The 16,509-nt window shown below is 29.0% G+C and overlaps 2 protein-coding genes across 4 annotated transcripts in view; both read right to left on the bottom strand.

Annotated features, from left to right (window-relative positions):
* Nucleotides 1–16,509, bottom strand: part of LOC145334613 (cell death-inducing p53-target protein 1-like) — a 345,932-nt gene that overhangs the window by 128,485 nt on the left and 200,938 nt on the right. The gene's annotated exons all lie outside the window — the stretch shown is intronic.
* Nucleotides 1–16,509, bottom strand: part of LOC145334610 (uncharacterized) — a 167,601-nt gene that overhangs the window by 120,596 nt on the left and 30,496 nt on the right. Inside the window, exon 2 of the mRNA XM_080180134.1 lies at nucleotides 9,322–9,363. The gene's annotated coding sequence lies outside the window, so the exon portion shown is untranslated. The remainder of the gene's footprint in view (nucleotides 1–9,321; nucleotides 9,364–16,509) is intronic.

The raw sequence follows: 16,509 nt of genomic DNA, 5'->3' as shown, positions 1-16,509 counted from the left end.
TCAATATAAGGTAAATAGCTACATGAAATAAAAAAAGGAATTTATTTTTTATAAAGTAAAATAATGAGTCTTATCGTTCTGGGCAATGAGAGTTTATTATGGATTATTGGAGCACTATGAGTTTTAGTCATATATTCCTTGGAAAACTTGAGCTCGTTTATAGACATTTATTTCCTATATAGATCTGACATGGATCTTGAAGCAAGTAAGCAGGCCTTTTTGTACATGTTAAAAATTGGAAGATTTCATTAAATAAAAGTTATCGCAAATATACTTAGTAAATAATAGATATTTAGAAAGTAAGAAATTATGTATAGTCAGAAGAAATATTGAAGTAAATATTATACAGTAGCGTTGCTACTGTTAATCAGAGAAATAGGGGACATTAGGCTGTTCATTATACTGGCCCCCAAAGTTTCATAATAAGGATATTTTACACGTTGACTTAAGAACTTTTGGGACTTTTATTAGATTTTTATGGGTTGGTTGATTAAGTAGAGTGTCCTAACGTTTCAACCACTAATTATGATACTTTAGAAGTGATCACTTTGTGTGTCATGATTGGGGATGTATCGGTCATTGTCTTATCCCTTTAGATCACTGACAGTTAATGGTGTTGCTGACATATGATTGTAAAATACTTAATCTTATTTGCTATCTAGTTAGGTAGCTAGCTAGAAAGATAGATAGATAAATACTTAATATCGTCTGATACACAAAATCAACAAACCATAGCAAAAATAATTTTTAAGATTTACTAATTGTTCAAAGAAAACTAGAGAGATGTAAAGAGAAAGCGATAAAACAAAAACGTTAGAATAAGTTGATAAAAAAGAAAAAGTGAGAAATAAAGAGAGTGAGTGAGAAAATGGAAAAGAAGAAAATATTGATTTTAAAAACTAATTTTTACAACATTTCTCATTAAGAAAGGGAAAGATAAGTATTTAGATAAACAGAAAAAAATGCAATATTACAAAAAATAGAGACTGGTAAAAAAAAGAGAAGTAAAAAGAGAGACAAAAAGACTAATATTACCAATAATAGCCATCAAAAAAGCCCACGGGGGAAAATCACTTTTTTTGTCACTAAATTATATTTGGAAAATATCCAAAGTAAATAATCAGAGGCATAGATAAAGAATTAGAAATGATTTAATTCTCAAGTAGGGAGGGGACATTAGTCTAAAAGTTATGTTGGTACCCAAAGTTATATACATATGTTCTCTCATTGATCGGTTTCAAAATTTTGGGTATTTTTATTAAATCTGGATTGGTTGGTTAAAACTATCAGTGTCCAAACTTTTAGACCAATAATTTTACTCAACAGAAGGGGTATTTTGTTTAACATCTTTGGGGATAAAACTGAAGACTACCAAATAAAAAAATTGGTTGTCAATAGGATGACACTGTACTAGAATCTTTTTTCTCGTATTAATTCGAATCCAGTGGATAGGAACCGGTTCTCATCAATACGAAAAAACTATGTCTAGCATCGTATTATATCCAGTTTTCTACGAATATAGAAATGTACAATCATAAGATTAAAACTAGTTTTTTTAGCCGGTGCCTTCGGCACCTCGGGGCTAAAAAGCTAGTTTTAATCTTATAAGTGTACATTCTATATCCGCGGAAAGCCGTTTATAATACGATACGAGAAATAACTATTCTCGTATTCATTCGAATCCGGTGGATAGAAACCGGTTCTCATTTTTTAGCCCCGAGGTGTTCATTCTATATCTGCGGAAAGCTGTTTATAATACGATGCGAGAAATAACTATTATTTGTCATATTGTTGTTCCCCAAGCAATGCAAATATTATTTTCTTCTAAACAAAAAAAACTGACAAAAACCTCTGGTGGTTTCGAATATAGAACAAACTAATAACAAGGATGTCAACTTTCATAAGTCTGGCAACTGATGAAAATATATTATTCCTTTAAATTGTTCATTAGTTTATGATATAGTACTACTGGCTGCGCCTTTACAGGCCTCTAGGAGCACTTGAAGCAAGGCTGGGGAGGGTGACCCTTCACTTTAATTTAAATGAGAATTTTCTTGTGAAGTTCATTTAATTCTAAGGGTGGTGGTAACCTGCCATAAAATAGTCATAAACCTACCAGGACCCATAAGGAGCTTTACTTTAAAGGAGGAACATACCGGTGCAAAGGATAGAAAGATACTTTAATACACACGACAGACACACAAACTCTGTAACATTTATATAAGGATTGTTATTTCTGTATTAATGACAATCTTTGCATGCTTTTAGGTGCTATAATCCATTCCTTAGAGTAAATATTAATATGATAACCACTATGTTTTACTTTTGTCTGTTCTGTTCTATTATTTTTGGCCTTAATGATATCATAGAATATTGAGAATCTTTGCCCAAGTCAGTAATAAAGACAGAGAAATTGAAATTAGTGGGGGGGGGGGGGCTTAGATGAAAAGATAATGGGGAAAACCCAAGGAAAGATACAGTTATACTAAATAACAAAAAAAAGAAAAGTGCAATGATTAATACCCTAAACTTTCAGAATTAACGACGGGCAAATTTAACTAAAACCCTCCCACTCCACAAAAGTTACTATCAAACATTGGTAGAATGACAAATCATATTGATTATATGTCTTCCATTGTCATAGCACTGTCTCCGAGATAACTTTATAGCTTTCGGGAAATAACCCTTTGATTGCATGGCTTTTTCTCAAAGTCAAAACTGTGCTAAAGTCAAAGAATGGGCCCTCTTTAATGTCTCTGGCATGAAGTATTTATTGAGAAAACATGTCTAAACCCTAGATAAAAGATGGGCCAAAGAGATCATCGGCTAAAATTAAGTTTTATCGCCATAGACAAAAACCATTAGGCCTATATCAACCTTATTTCTTTATTGTCTTAAAAAACAGCAAATTTTTTTAGAATAACTTAAAGTTAAAGTTAAATAGATAAACAAAACAATTTAAAAATGCGTTTGTACATTACTAAAAAATAGATGATTGAATGGCTATACTTTTCAATTTCAAACCCTTAAAAAAAGCACCTTTGTTATTCAAACTGTTTTAGATATCGTAAGTAACACATTGACAGATAGATATACATTCAATCACCTTAAATGTGTTATTTGAAACAATATAGAAACGCCAGTGCCCCATAATTAGACGAGCGATATTTGAGATAAAAATTCTTTTAAATTATTGATAAATTCCAGAGAACAAAACCTTCAAAGGAATAATATGAATAATCTACAACCCTTACATTCTCCGAATATTTATCATCTGTGAAAGATATATTATTTCACATATCATAAATTAAATGGGTAGACTAAAAATAGGTCTTTTTTCCACTTTTGATTGGTTAATTTTGAAATGAGTATTTTAGAGTTTTCTAAAAAATATATTAACTTCTGAAAGCTGTAATTTGCCTTTGAACTATTAGAAGCCACTCGATTTTGAGTCACATGATGTAATTTCTTAATTAAATTTTTCGTATTCATTCGAATCCGGTGGATAGGAACAGGTTCTCATCCATACGAAAAAACTATGTCTAGCATCGTATTATGTCCAGTTTTCTACGAATATAGAAATGTACAATCAAAAGATTAAAACCATTTTTTTAGCCCGTGCGTTCGGCATCTCGGGGCTAAAAAAAAATAGTTTTAATCTTATAATTGTACGTTCTATATCCGCGGAAAGCTGTTTATAATAAGATGCGAAAAGTAACTATTCTTTCAGAATACCTCTCCCTCCCCAAAGTATGGAGGGAGGAAGAGGGATGGGTACATAACAGATTTTTTCTTCTGTTTCAATTTATCTGTGAATAAATATAAATAGGATCAGAAATATATATGGGCGAAAGCAACAGAAAAAGACAAGGGGAGAGAGAGAAGGAAGGAGATAGTGTGTGTGAGAGAGAAAAAGTGAGACAAAATAAGAGAAAGACAAAAAGAGAAAGACAAAAGCGAGGTGAGAGATAAATCTTTGCAAAATAATGAAAAAGATTATGACAAAAACTAGAAAAAGATTGCAAAAAAATCTAAATCATAATTAATCAATGAAAATAAAGATACTGCCCAAACTCAGCCAAAGAAATTTAAGAGTTTTATCAAATACGCAAATATTCAAGATTAGCAAATTGAAAATTTTGATTCTGTTAATGTTATAATAACAGCATAAATAATTCATAGAGAATCTTTTACTGAAAAAAAGATAAATGCTAAAAAATACAAATTTTTAGAATTAATCATTCTTTCTGTTATGAATAAAACAAATTTATTTGCGGATATTTACGAACACTGTCTCTATCTTTGCCTACCTATATGATTAGAAAACTATTACAGTGCCAATTTCTGAAATAATACAGATATCTACATTCTAGTGGGACAATTGATTGGATTTATGTATTGTAGAGAGGCTAATTTCTCTATTCTCTAATTTCACATTCTAGTGTGGCACTTGATTAGATTTATGAATTCTGGAGTAGCTAGTATCTCTGAAATATTACAGATATCTTAATTATAGTAAGATACTTGACATTGATTTATGTATTCTAGAGTAGCTAATATTTCTGATTTAATACAGATATCTACATTCTAGTGTGGTATTTGATTGGATTGGATTTATGTATTTTATACATATATATCTAAAATAATTCAATATCAAATGAGGTTAACGAGTAACGCAATTTAGTCCCAGTTCATTTTATGGCTTTAATGCAGATAAGAAAAGTATTTACAAATGACAATTCAAATGCCATACTATAAAAAATGTGTCTAAATCATTGCAATATTAAAATCAAATCCAATATTGAAAATGTAAGGATTTATAGACAAAAGAAATAAAACAAAAGCCATACTCAAATATGATACCAAATTAAACAATGACGACAACATCCAAAATAATCCAGTAAAAATAGGCAAATTTTATCGTGAATAAGAAAAGAAGATCCTTTTGACCAACAATTTTATAACATTTAAAATCAAACCTTATGTATATTTTTCTTAAATCTATTATTTAATAGCATGTTCTAATTGTCACCAATAAAAGAATTAATAAAATATGTATTAAAACTTAGAAATATGATTAAAAAGTAGACACTTCTAAATTCATATAAAAATATTCTAATTTATATTCATATAAATATATTCTAATTTATATTCATATAAATATATTCTAATTTATATTCATATAAAAATATTCTAATTTATTTTTAAGGTTGATAACATAAATAAAAATTACCAAAAATAGCAATCTTTCAAATCTTTCTTTCATTTTACCTCTCCCATTTAAAGGGACCCTACAATTATTCTATTTATGTAACAATTAATATCTATATTTTAAGTACTATTTGAGAAAACCGACCATTTGATTATAGAACCATTATCTTTCAGTCTTAAATGTTTATACTTATATTTGTACGTCTAGTTATAAGCCAGGGCATTACCTGTATAGACATAAAGACATCACACGTCTGTCAAATCAGCAACAGTTATAACCTTTTTTACTTCTCTTATTTAGCAAAGTGTGAACCTAGTAATAGTGTCTAACTTTTTATCTTTGTGACGTAACAAAAATCATAGGATGAGAGGGGAGGTGGGAAAGGAAACCCTTAAAATAGAGATGGATTTTTGTTACGTCACAAAGATAAAAAGTTAGACACTATTACTAGGTTCGCAAAGTGTGAGTTGGACTCGAACCCGAAACCCCGAGACAACGCAAAAAGCATTATAATAGCATGTAAGTTTTTAAATTTATTATTATACCAAGAAATCTTAAAGCCTAAATGACAAATCTAGGTACTTTAGGGATAAGACAATGAATGTTAAAAAGCTGATAAATAAAATCACACTTTAAGAAGGTAAAATCATTTGTTAAAAAATTTAAACCATGCAAGTTTGAACCAACCAATCAAGACTCAACAAAATATCTAAAGTTGTTAAGCCATTTATTATGAGAACTTATTCATAAAACTTTGGTTACCAGCATAATTTATAGTCTAGCGTCCCCTTACACTTTAGAAATATGGTACATGCGGTATTGATAGAATGTCTAAACGATCACTATCGCTATAATTAATTTTGAGAATATGCTTAAGTTATACTGTAGAATTTAGGAGCGTAATGTTGACATACAATTCTAATTCTGTAGTCGAATATAATTAATTAAATATAAATTGGCCATCATTGACATATTATTGACGTGTTGTTAACGAAATAATTTACTACCTAAAGCAATTCTATTATATAAATTTTATTGTCTGTTAAAACTAAACCTGTTGAGTTTTCCATTTTAAGGAAGGCTTCATATAGGTCCTGGAATTGTTTAAAACTATTTTTCCATTTCCATAAGTATCTAAATTAAATTTTTTAATGCTTTTTAGTCAATATTTTTCTAGCACCAAAGTTCATTAGGCTAAGAAGGGTTTTGAGTTTAACTTTCGTTTTAAAATGACATCAAAGTATCAATATGAATTTATTAGTAACAACATTGTACTAAAAGATCTCTAAAACCCCACAAAACTCAATTTACAGTGGTGACGCGATATGCTTATTTAAAGTTTGGTCGCATAAGTGTTCTTTCATTCAAGAAAAAGAAAGAATTGCGTAGCAAGGAGGGATAAGACAATTGACGATATTTTGAGTTTTGACTGCGCCAGTTTGAAAAATTAAAAAAAAATGTGTCTTTAACTTTAAGAATATCTAATTTTGATACTGTAAACTTGAAGTTGCTATCCATATTATGACTTGAAAAAATAATATAATTAAAAAAATTAATGTTCTTATTCAAAATTACGTTATAATAATCAAAAAAACTCAATTTAGCAAAATCAAAATTGAAAGATTTTTCTATTTTCAAAAGCCAAATCAATTAATAGCCTTAAGAATATTATATATCTTTAGTTAGAATTAGGGTTTGTTTATTGAAACGTGATAAATTTTAAGATAGCATAAAAATCGACAAAAGAATACTCCTTTGATATTCTTACGATATGTAGTATAAAGGATTTGTGTCGACTTTATGATCACGATTGACATAATATCGACATATTATAGTCCAATAACTACACATTTTTTGTCCTTTAGCATATAAATGCCATTTTGTAGATAACAACATGGCAATTTTATATCAACAGGTTTTTAAAAATTAATTGTTGAATCGTATGGACACTGTATGCCCGCATAAAACTCATCTATCTGATATTTAATCAGATTTTAATAATCGCCATCAACAAAGAAACTACCACCATTATGAAAATTTAAGACATCAAAGAGAACAAAATAAACTAAAGCACTACCTCTCTATAAATATAACATGTCTGTAATGGTCATCTAAATGTCAATAGCGCAGCTACAAGATAACAAGAGTAAATCCGTACATCTGCACGACACAAGGATACTACTTCACAAACGACTAAATTTGTTTTGGTTTATAGATGGATTTTATAAGTTCAATACATTTTTGTGAAATCATAATTACTGCGATACTTTTGGATAATAATTTCCCTGGCGAATTTAAATTATAATGGGGAGGGAAGAAGGGGTAGATAAAGAAACCCCATCCTTAAAATGAGGGTTTTTGCCATTTTTTTCAAACAAAGGTGAAACATTTTCAAACACTGTATTAAGAAACATTATACTCTAAATTGATTTTTGATTCGCAGACATTGTTTAGATAAAGGAATAAGAACTTTTTTTTATAATTATACAAAAAAGAAAATGATAATTTTTTTTCTGACCTTCAATATATCCTTAAATTAACAATATTTTTTTTTAGTTTGTGTTCGATGCAAAGTTTAGATTTTTAGATTATAATTTCTATTAAAATTACGTATTCTTACGTCTGACAATTAACTTTTAAATTTATAAAATTTTGATATAACGGATATTTGAGGTTTTTAAATGATTAGAGACAAATTTTTTTATACGCGTAGCAACTCTATAAGCATTTTTAATAATAGTAGAATAGATGTTAAGTTATGTTTACTTTTAAAGATAACATTATAAATAACTTTTACCAATGACAGGACATTAAAATATAAATTACTAGCGATTGCGCTCCTTACCTATAGAGGTAATTTATTAGAATAATTAAGAAAATAGGAGAAAAATAGCCTAAAACCTTTCTGGGACGTTTGTTAAACTTCCCTATAAAGGAGAACTTAATCCTATATATATAGATTAGGAAGCTGTTTTGACAACAATTTTTAATAATAATATGATGCTATATAAAGAATTCAGTTATCCTTGTTTTTTAATTTAGAATAATTTAGTAAAACCCATCTTCTTTTTTTATCCCTAAAACTAACTGCATTTGAGGTTGGGGAGGAGTAGACTTCCCCCCATTTTAATTTAAGTCTTTTTAGGGGTGATTCTCTTGGGAGGGTGATGGTACCCCCCACTCAAAAAAAATATTTACAAAACTTCCCAGGACCTATGAAAAGCTGTAGTGTAAAGAAATATAGAATATTATAAATTCTATCTTTCTCTAAACGTTTACCATCCACTAAATGTAAAAATTTCTTAAACAAAAAATTGAAAGGATTCAGGGAAAGATTAATTTGTTAATCATTAACCTATACTTGTATCCCTGTACTTTTGTAATCCATCTTAAAAAGGCCTTTGTGCTTATTTTTACCAAGAAAATTATTTGATATCATAATCTCATCTTCAACACATTATTACACCTTTGTGTTTCTTCAAAATAACCAAAAATATATCCAGAAGTAGCGTAGCCATAATAAGCAGGGATCTAAAGGGATAAGATAATGTCCTATAAATTGATGTAGATCCCCAATGATTATACACAAAATTACCCCTTCTGTCGATTACAATTAGTGGTTGACACTCATGAACCAACGAGAGAAATTTTAATAAACTTTAATATATTAATCCGCTATTGAATTATGATATAAGCTAATTTTAATTTTTGTTGTATTACAAAAGCATTGTAACGTATCTATATAATGATGTTAATAATTGTTGTCACAAAAGAAATTACACTATTACAAATCATCAGATTCAACACTATATACATAAAGATAAATTTAAATTATCTTTAGCTTTAATGGATTTTTTTTGTAGCAAAGCTTCTCTACAATTTAAGTTGGTCTATCTGAACATCATTACAACACATAGTTATATCACTTTAAAATACATTAAAACTGTAAAAATATACTTTAGATAATATGCTATTTATTTCACATTTGATTTTAATGTTTTTAATCTATACTTATATTATGGGTGCGCTACTAGAGACATGATAATACTTGTTTGATTATAAAAATTTAATAGATTTTTGGTACAATAAGATGAAAAATTGATTTTTACCTCTAGTTGTTGATTATTCTTCATCGATTAACATTTCAAAGCCTGAAATAAAATATTAAAAATTTTAAAAACTTAGTAGTTTTTCTATTAATTTGGATGACAACATTCATAATAACAAAGCTTTGAAACGGAAGGACAAACGAACATTAACACTAGCGTAGTGTCAAAACTTTATGATAAGAATATACTGTAAATTTATAAGTCTTTACAAAATTGTAAGTAAATTTGTTGCAAAACTGTTTAATTACAGGATATTTATACTATAAAATTATACCTTGTTGTAATAGTAATAAGTATTCCAAAATCAGATGTACGTACGGACAGACCCTTATTATAGAAAAGCTTGGCTTTTAAAAATACTCGGATACAATATTGTAAGCTAAATTAATAATAGTAATAAAGAGGTTTTAAAAAGACAGAAGGACAGACAAACAGATACAAACACTGACAAAGCAGCTTTGCTACCTAAAGATTAAGATAGTCACATATTATTATTTGTACATTTATTCAGTTTTTAGCATAGTGCAAACCACGGATATAAAGGAATAAGACAATGGCCACTAAATTAATGTACATCCCCAATGATGATATACCAAATAACCTCTTCTGTAGATCATAATTAGAGGTTGAGACGTTTGGAAACTCAGCTGAAAGAACCAACCAATCAAAACTCACTAAGAGTATCAAAAGTTACTAAGAAAACGAATCAGAAAAAGTTATTATGAAACATCGGTGACAAGAATAATAAACAGGCCAATGTCTCCTCCCTTCCTGAGTGCAAACATGCTTTTTATGGACAAGCAACGCGACGTTAATATTTGCTTTAGCGCACAGGTCTATACGGGAATGCGGGAATAGGAAAATAAAAAATAATTTATTAACTGAAATTAATAAAAGCGTAGCTACTCTTTAGCTAAAGTTTGTTAGTAGTTACGTCAAAAAAACATCAGTAGAATTTATAATGTGGCTTATAATGATTTTTTGACAAACCTATCAAAGAATGAAATTTTTCGCCCTTTTACTATGTAATAGTTTACGGTTCTATGATATAAAGTAGTTAGGTCTTTTTAAAAGCGAAGCTTTTCTATAATTAGGGTCGGTCCGTCCGTACGTCCGTCCGTCCGTCCGTACGTCCGTCCGTCCGTCCGAGATAGATAGCTTTTATTCGTTAATTTAGGCATGTTAGAATTGTCCTATCGATTTCAAACTTTGCATGATGATTCCTGTAGTAGTTAGGTACGATTTAGAAAGCGTAGCAACTCTATAATCATTACCAGAATGTCCATACGTCCATTTTAAACATGTTGATTTTTCTACTTTTTTAAAAGCAAATTTTTATGTGAACTAATTATCCGTTTGATCTGATTTTTGGTATATTGATTCCTGTGACAACAAAGAACAATATTATAAGCGAAGCAACTCTATAATAAAGTCCTAAAAATGTAAGTATGTCCATAAACATTATCCTGTATCAAGCAGTTTTTCAACAAATTTACATACAATTTTGCGTCGACTCTTATACTTTTATATTCTGATTATTCAGTTCAGACACTATACAAGTGTTAATGTCCGTTTGTCCTACCGTTTCAGTGCTTCGCTTTTATGGATGTTGTCATCCTTGTTTACCTGAAGCTTAATATTTAAAAATTTACTGAACTTATTGAATTCTCCTTTTTAGGGAAGATTTTCATGGGTCATGGGATGATTTTAAACTTTTAGTTTTTTATATATTTGATATGTCTGGGGATGGTTTTGGACTATTTTTGCCCCTATTGAAATTTGAATATCATGGGCTCAGCTGCTAGTATGTATAAATATTTTATTTCGTGCTTATAACCTTTCAAAAAAATGACTGCTTACGAAACCCTTTTTTTCCCTGGTTAGAAGACATTTAAGTATGTGTTTGTCTAATAGTTATAATGGATGCATTTTTCTGGATACAACATTTTCTAACAACTAACATATTACCAAAACATTGATTGAACGACCTTTGTGTTAATTATGCATGATAATGAGTCTTTGGTTTTCTTTTTTAATATCTTCAGTATGATTATAGACTCAAATTAATTGTACATTTATTTTATTTAATATATAATCTGTATCTGTATAGCTCGGCAACATTCGACAACCAACGCTTTATTAAAACAATAAATGGAAATTTCATTTCTTAAGGTGAAAATTTTTTTCGAAGCCATTTTAATTACGCTAGAAATGAAGTGATTCTAAGCTTTTAAAAATGCTTTATCCATAAAATCGACTAAAATTGGTATGCAACGAAAGTAAGTGCTTGACTGAAGGTCAAAATTGAATAATATCACTATTTATTTCTCTGCTTTAGTGATGAGCATTGACATCTCTGTTAAAACTAGAGGCAATCCGTTGACATAAAGTTTATTACTCATATATTATCGACACGATAAAGGAGCTAATTTTGATGGGATTTCTTTCGATTTTAAGGCATTCAAAGAAGGTGTATCAACTATTTTTTTTATAGCTAGCCGGTTCTTTTAGTAAGTAGTAGATGTAAAATTTTTCATAGAATTCAGATATGCAATCGGTTTTTTTGTAGACCTCTTATTTTTTAAGTAATTTAAGTTTAAAAAAAAAAAAATTAAGTCGATTTTAAGGTACTAAAATGCAACAAAAAAAAGAAAGAAAATGGTCATTATGAACAAAAATAGTAAGATCTTTAATTTGACACCTTACTTTTTCAATTCTGTCAGGTAATTATTGAAAAAATCGATTTTTTTAAACCCACGAGAATAAAAACTTTGAACTTAATTTTATTATTTCACAAATAAAAAAATATGGGTTCATATATACCATTAGAATCAGAAAAATATTACGAATCCATTGTAAGCAAAATTGAAAAAAAAGTTTACAATATAGTATATAAACTACAATAAAAGGAATTATATGAAAATATCATATTATGTTGTACAGGCAACGTCTTAATTCTTCAATTGAGTATAAAAATGGGAAGGGGGTAAAGAGGGGGTAAAGAGGGGGTAAAAAAGGGAAAACAATAGTGTTGTCTGAACAAAAAAAATAATTGGCCATTTCTGTAATTTTTTAATTTTTTAATTTTTTTCAATTTTGCTTACAATGGATTCGTAATATTTTTCTGATTCTAATGGTATATATGAACCCATGTTTTTTATGTCTGTTTGAGAAAATATTTAGGTCTAAAGTTTTTATTATACCGAGGTTAAAAAAATAGATTTTTTCAATAATTACTCAACAGAATTTTAAAAGTAAGGTGTCAAATTAAAGATCTTACTATTTTTGTTCTTACTGACCATTTTCTTCTTTTATTTTGTTGCGTTTTAGTACCTTAAAACCGACTTAATTATTTTTTTAAAAAACTTAAATTACTTAAAAAATAAGAGGTCTACAAAAAAACCGATTGCATATTTGAATTCTATGAAAAATTTTACATCTACTACTTACTAAAAGAACCGGCTAGCTATAAAAAAAAAAGTTGATACAACTTCTTTCAAACTTTGTTAATTTTCGTCGGTTTCCCTTAAAGTACTTAGTCGAGAACAATCCAACATTGAAATAAATTGAAAAAGGGGGAAGGGAGAGGGAGGTAGATTTTTTGTTTGTACGTGTTTCATTAAAGTCCCCGGAAAGGAGAGCACCCCGCAGGGGTTAGGAATAAAAGACTATTCTCGCTCTTATTTTCAATCAAATAATATGGTGATTGTCATCCTTGCTGAAATTGCAATATTTGAAATAGCAAATGTCGTTAATAACATAATGATAAGGTATGTTTTAGCTTTGTTATATATGGATGTTGTCATCCTTGTTTAATTTACAATATTTGAATTATCCAACGTCTTTAATAACATTCAAATACAGGAGGAATTGTTTAATAACTGTAGATTTTTATCTACAAGGATAACAATATCCATTTGTAACAGGGCTACTCAAAATAAGTGCTAATTTATGCTGTTATCATAATAACATAGTATACATATATCCAATGAAAGGTTACTAAAACTTAAATTTTAAGAGATCGAAATGTTTGTAATAAAATTTACAGTTTATCATCGAAACCGATTTGTATCCGCTGGATGAGAACCTGATCTATAAGATTAAAACCAGTTTAACCGAAGTTTAACAGTTTAACAGAAGGCGGGAAGCTGTCTACAATAAGATGCTATAATTAACTATTTTCAGATGACATTTTCCTGATTAAAAATTTTTTTTAAACCGTGGAATAAATGCACGTACATACTACATACCGACCAATGTGAACTATATTAGAGTAGCTTCAGCAAATACTCGACTCTTACAAATTTAAATTAAAGAGTAAACAGTTCTTCGCGCCGTTCTTCCGCTTATGATATTTACTTTTTAAACAGGGATAAGACAATTGAGGATAAATTTATTTTCTCTTCCTCCCTTCTTCCACAAAATATAATATGTGAAATTCTGACTTTTGTTGTTGTAAGTGGGTTTAAGGGTTGTATATTACATTTACTTTAAAAAGCCCAAAACCTGCCCAATAACTATAAAAAGCTTCTTAAAAATCTATAGATTTTTTGGTAAATGTATACAATTGTAACTATGATAACATTTTATGTAGTTGCGTTAAAAAATATACATATTGTTTTGATATTAGAATACGACATTGTTCTGTTCATGCGTTAAAACTTCAACAAACAAAAAATTTGAAAACTAGAATTCTTAAGAAACTTTTAAAAACGTTGGGGCAAAATTGATTTATCTTCCACCGTGATATCTCTGTGTGTTTCTTTTCTTTATTTTATTCAACTGTCCATATTTTAAACCTAACCACTTCTGAATGATTTTAAAGTAGCCATGTAAAAGTGTGTCAAACTAAGGGATGGATGATAAATGGATGTACATCACCATTGATGATACAATAAAGTACCCTTCTTTATATTACAATTAGTTATTTAAATAATTGGAAACTTTACCTAATAAACCAACCAATCAAAATTCAAGAAAAGTCCTCAAAATTGTTAAGCCAATGAATACGAAAGCGTTAATATAAAACTTTGGGGACTATTGTAATAAACAGCCAATTATTCCCTTTCTCTCCGATATAAAAGATAAAAGTGTGTCAACCCTATGTTTTTTTATATTTTATTCGATGTATTTATTAAAGAATTCTTTTTTATCAATCCTTAAAGTTAGGGAAAGACATTCTTGAAATAAGATTATAATAAGATATTCAATATTAAAGCTAATCTAACTCTTTAAAACGTTGGGGACAGTGTCAAACAGGGAAACAGTTTCAGTGTCCAAAATTTCTACAAATATATTTAATCTACAGCATGGATTATTTGTTTTGTGTTATTAATCAAGTGAACATAAATTTATCGCCCATTGTCTTATCCCATAAGATCCCTGATATGAAAATGTTACTTTTGGAAAGAAGGTGAATAAAATTAAATTTAATTGATATATAATATATGTAGATATGTGTTTTAGTAATAGATATGTTATTCCTTGGATCTTACACCAGATTTTCTTGTTTTCTAGGAAAGTGAAACACACAGCGGGCTAAAATTCCCCGATTCCCCACTTCCACCCCCTGTACCTCATCCCCTCTCCTCCTACTGAATGAACAAATGATAAATAAGATAATAATGTTTGCAGCCAAAATTGACGACAATTTCCTCCCAGTTATAATATCCACGTGTATTCTACATCCATTGCATTGTTTTAGTGTAGCTTTTCTATTTTCTATAATACTAAAAATATAGTCTTTTAAAGATCTTTTAAACGGCTTAGTTTCTCCTCTTTATGTGAAGTTCGTATTGTTCTTAGGAATTAAAATGAAATTTTTAAAGGCAGCCAATTGATTACTTCACCTTTTAAAAAAGCATATGGGTAGGTTTATAGGTATTATTTCCCGCTTATTATTTCATAACTTATGAGTAAAAAACTCCACGAACTAAAAAAACATATGATTATAAAGTAAAGAAAAGCCCTAAAATGGCTAAACAATTTAGGATATAGAACTGATTTTTTTCTCAAAAGGAGACTATTTTTTTTTCAATTTTTCAATAGAAATAATTTTCGCTATATCCCAATGTATCCCAATGGTATCTTAGGAATTAATTTTCCAAAATAACTAAATATAATCAAGCAAAACACTTTTATTCTTGAAATGGACATACTGACTTCCTGGTAATAATCATAGTGTTGCTACTCTGTTTCGGATGTACGTACGGACGGACGTACAATATAATAAAATAAATAAAGATAGTCCTTTTAAAAGACTACCCTTTGGCTAAACACGATCTTTAAGAGGGGGGACTGCCATTTACACATCCAGCAAATTTACAGTGGATGTGTTTTTGCCAGTGCAATGGATGTATTTATGACAAACTGAATTTTTACTGTATAAATGACAGTAAAATCGATTCTCTTGTCATAAATACATCCAACACTGGCATTTACACATCCATACTTTTTCAATTGTATGTCATAAATACATCCGACACAGGCATTTATACATCCATAGAAATTTAAAGTAAAATGATAAGAAAACAACACACTTGTATATTATTTGAGATATAATATATTTGTCAGGTTAAAATAAATAGCATTATAAAGATTTAAATTATAATATATTTGTCAGGTTAAAATAAATAGCATTATAAAGATTTAAATCATAATATATTTGTCAGGTTAAAAAGCATTATGTGATGGATTGTTATGATGATCTTGATCTTGTCACAATTCTATATATAGGTTGACCAAAAACACCACTCAATAAGTCGGACATATCCCCACTTTCATATTAATTGTGGGGTCTTTAAGGTCCTGTCCTTTGAATCCTTGTACTGGTATCCATAATAAATATCTAAATTATCATTTTATATAGAAATAATTTGACCACTTGCTCAAAGGTATTGATGTTTTGTAGGGAGCAACTTGAGAAAAAGGGAAGGAAGTAAATAGGGGGAGAGTAACTAAAATAGGGCAAAAAATTTTAAACCTATACATACTGTACAAAATCTAATCAATTGTAAATAAATATTCATATAAATTAATCTAGATGTGTATTTGCCAGTGTTGGATGTATTTATGACATATAATTGAAAAAGTATGGATGTGTAAATGCCATTGTCAGATGTATTTTTGGCATGAGAAAAAGGAAGAAAACATTTTGCCAAAAATACATCAACTGTAAATTTGCTGGAT

The sequence above is a fragment of the Acartia tonsa genome, chromosome 12 (assembly GCF_053477335.1).
Source record: "Acartia tonsa isolate MP-2025a chromosome 12, ASM5347733v1, whole genome shotgun sequence".
NCBI classification, from domain to species: Eukaryota; Metazoa; Arthropoda; class Copepoda; order Calanoida; family Acartiidae; genus Acartia; species Acartia tonsa.
This window is presented reverse-complemented; position numbering and strand designations above follow the sequence as displayed.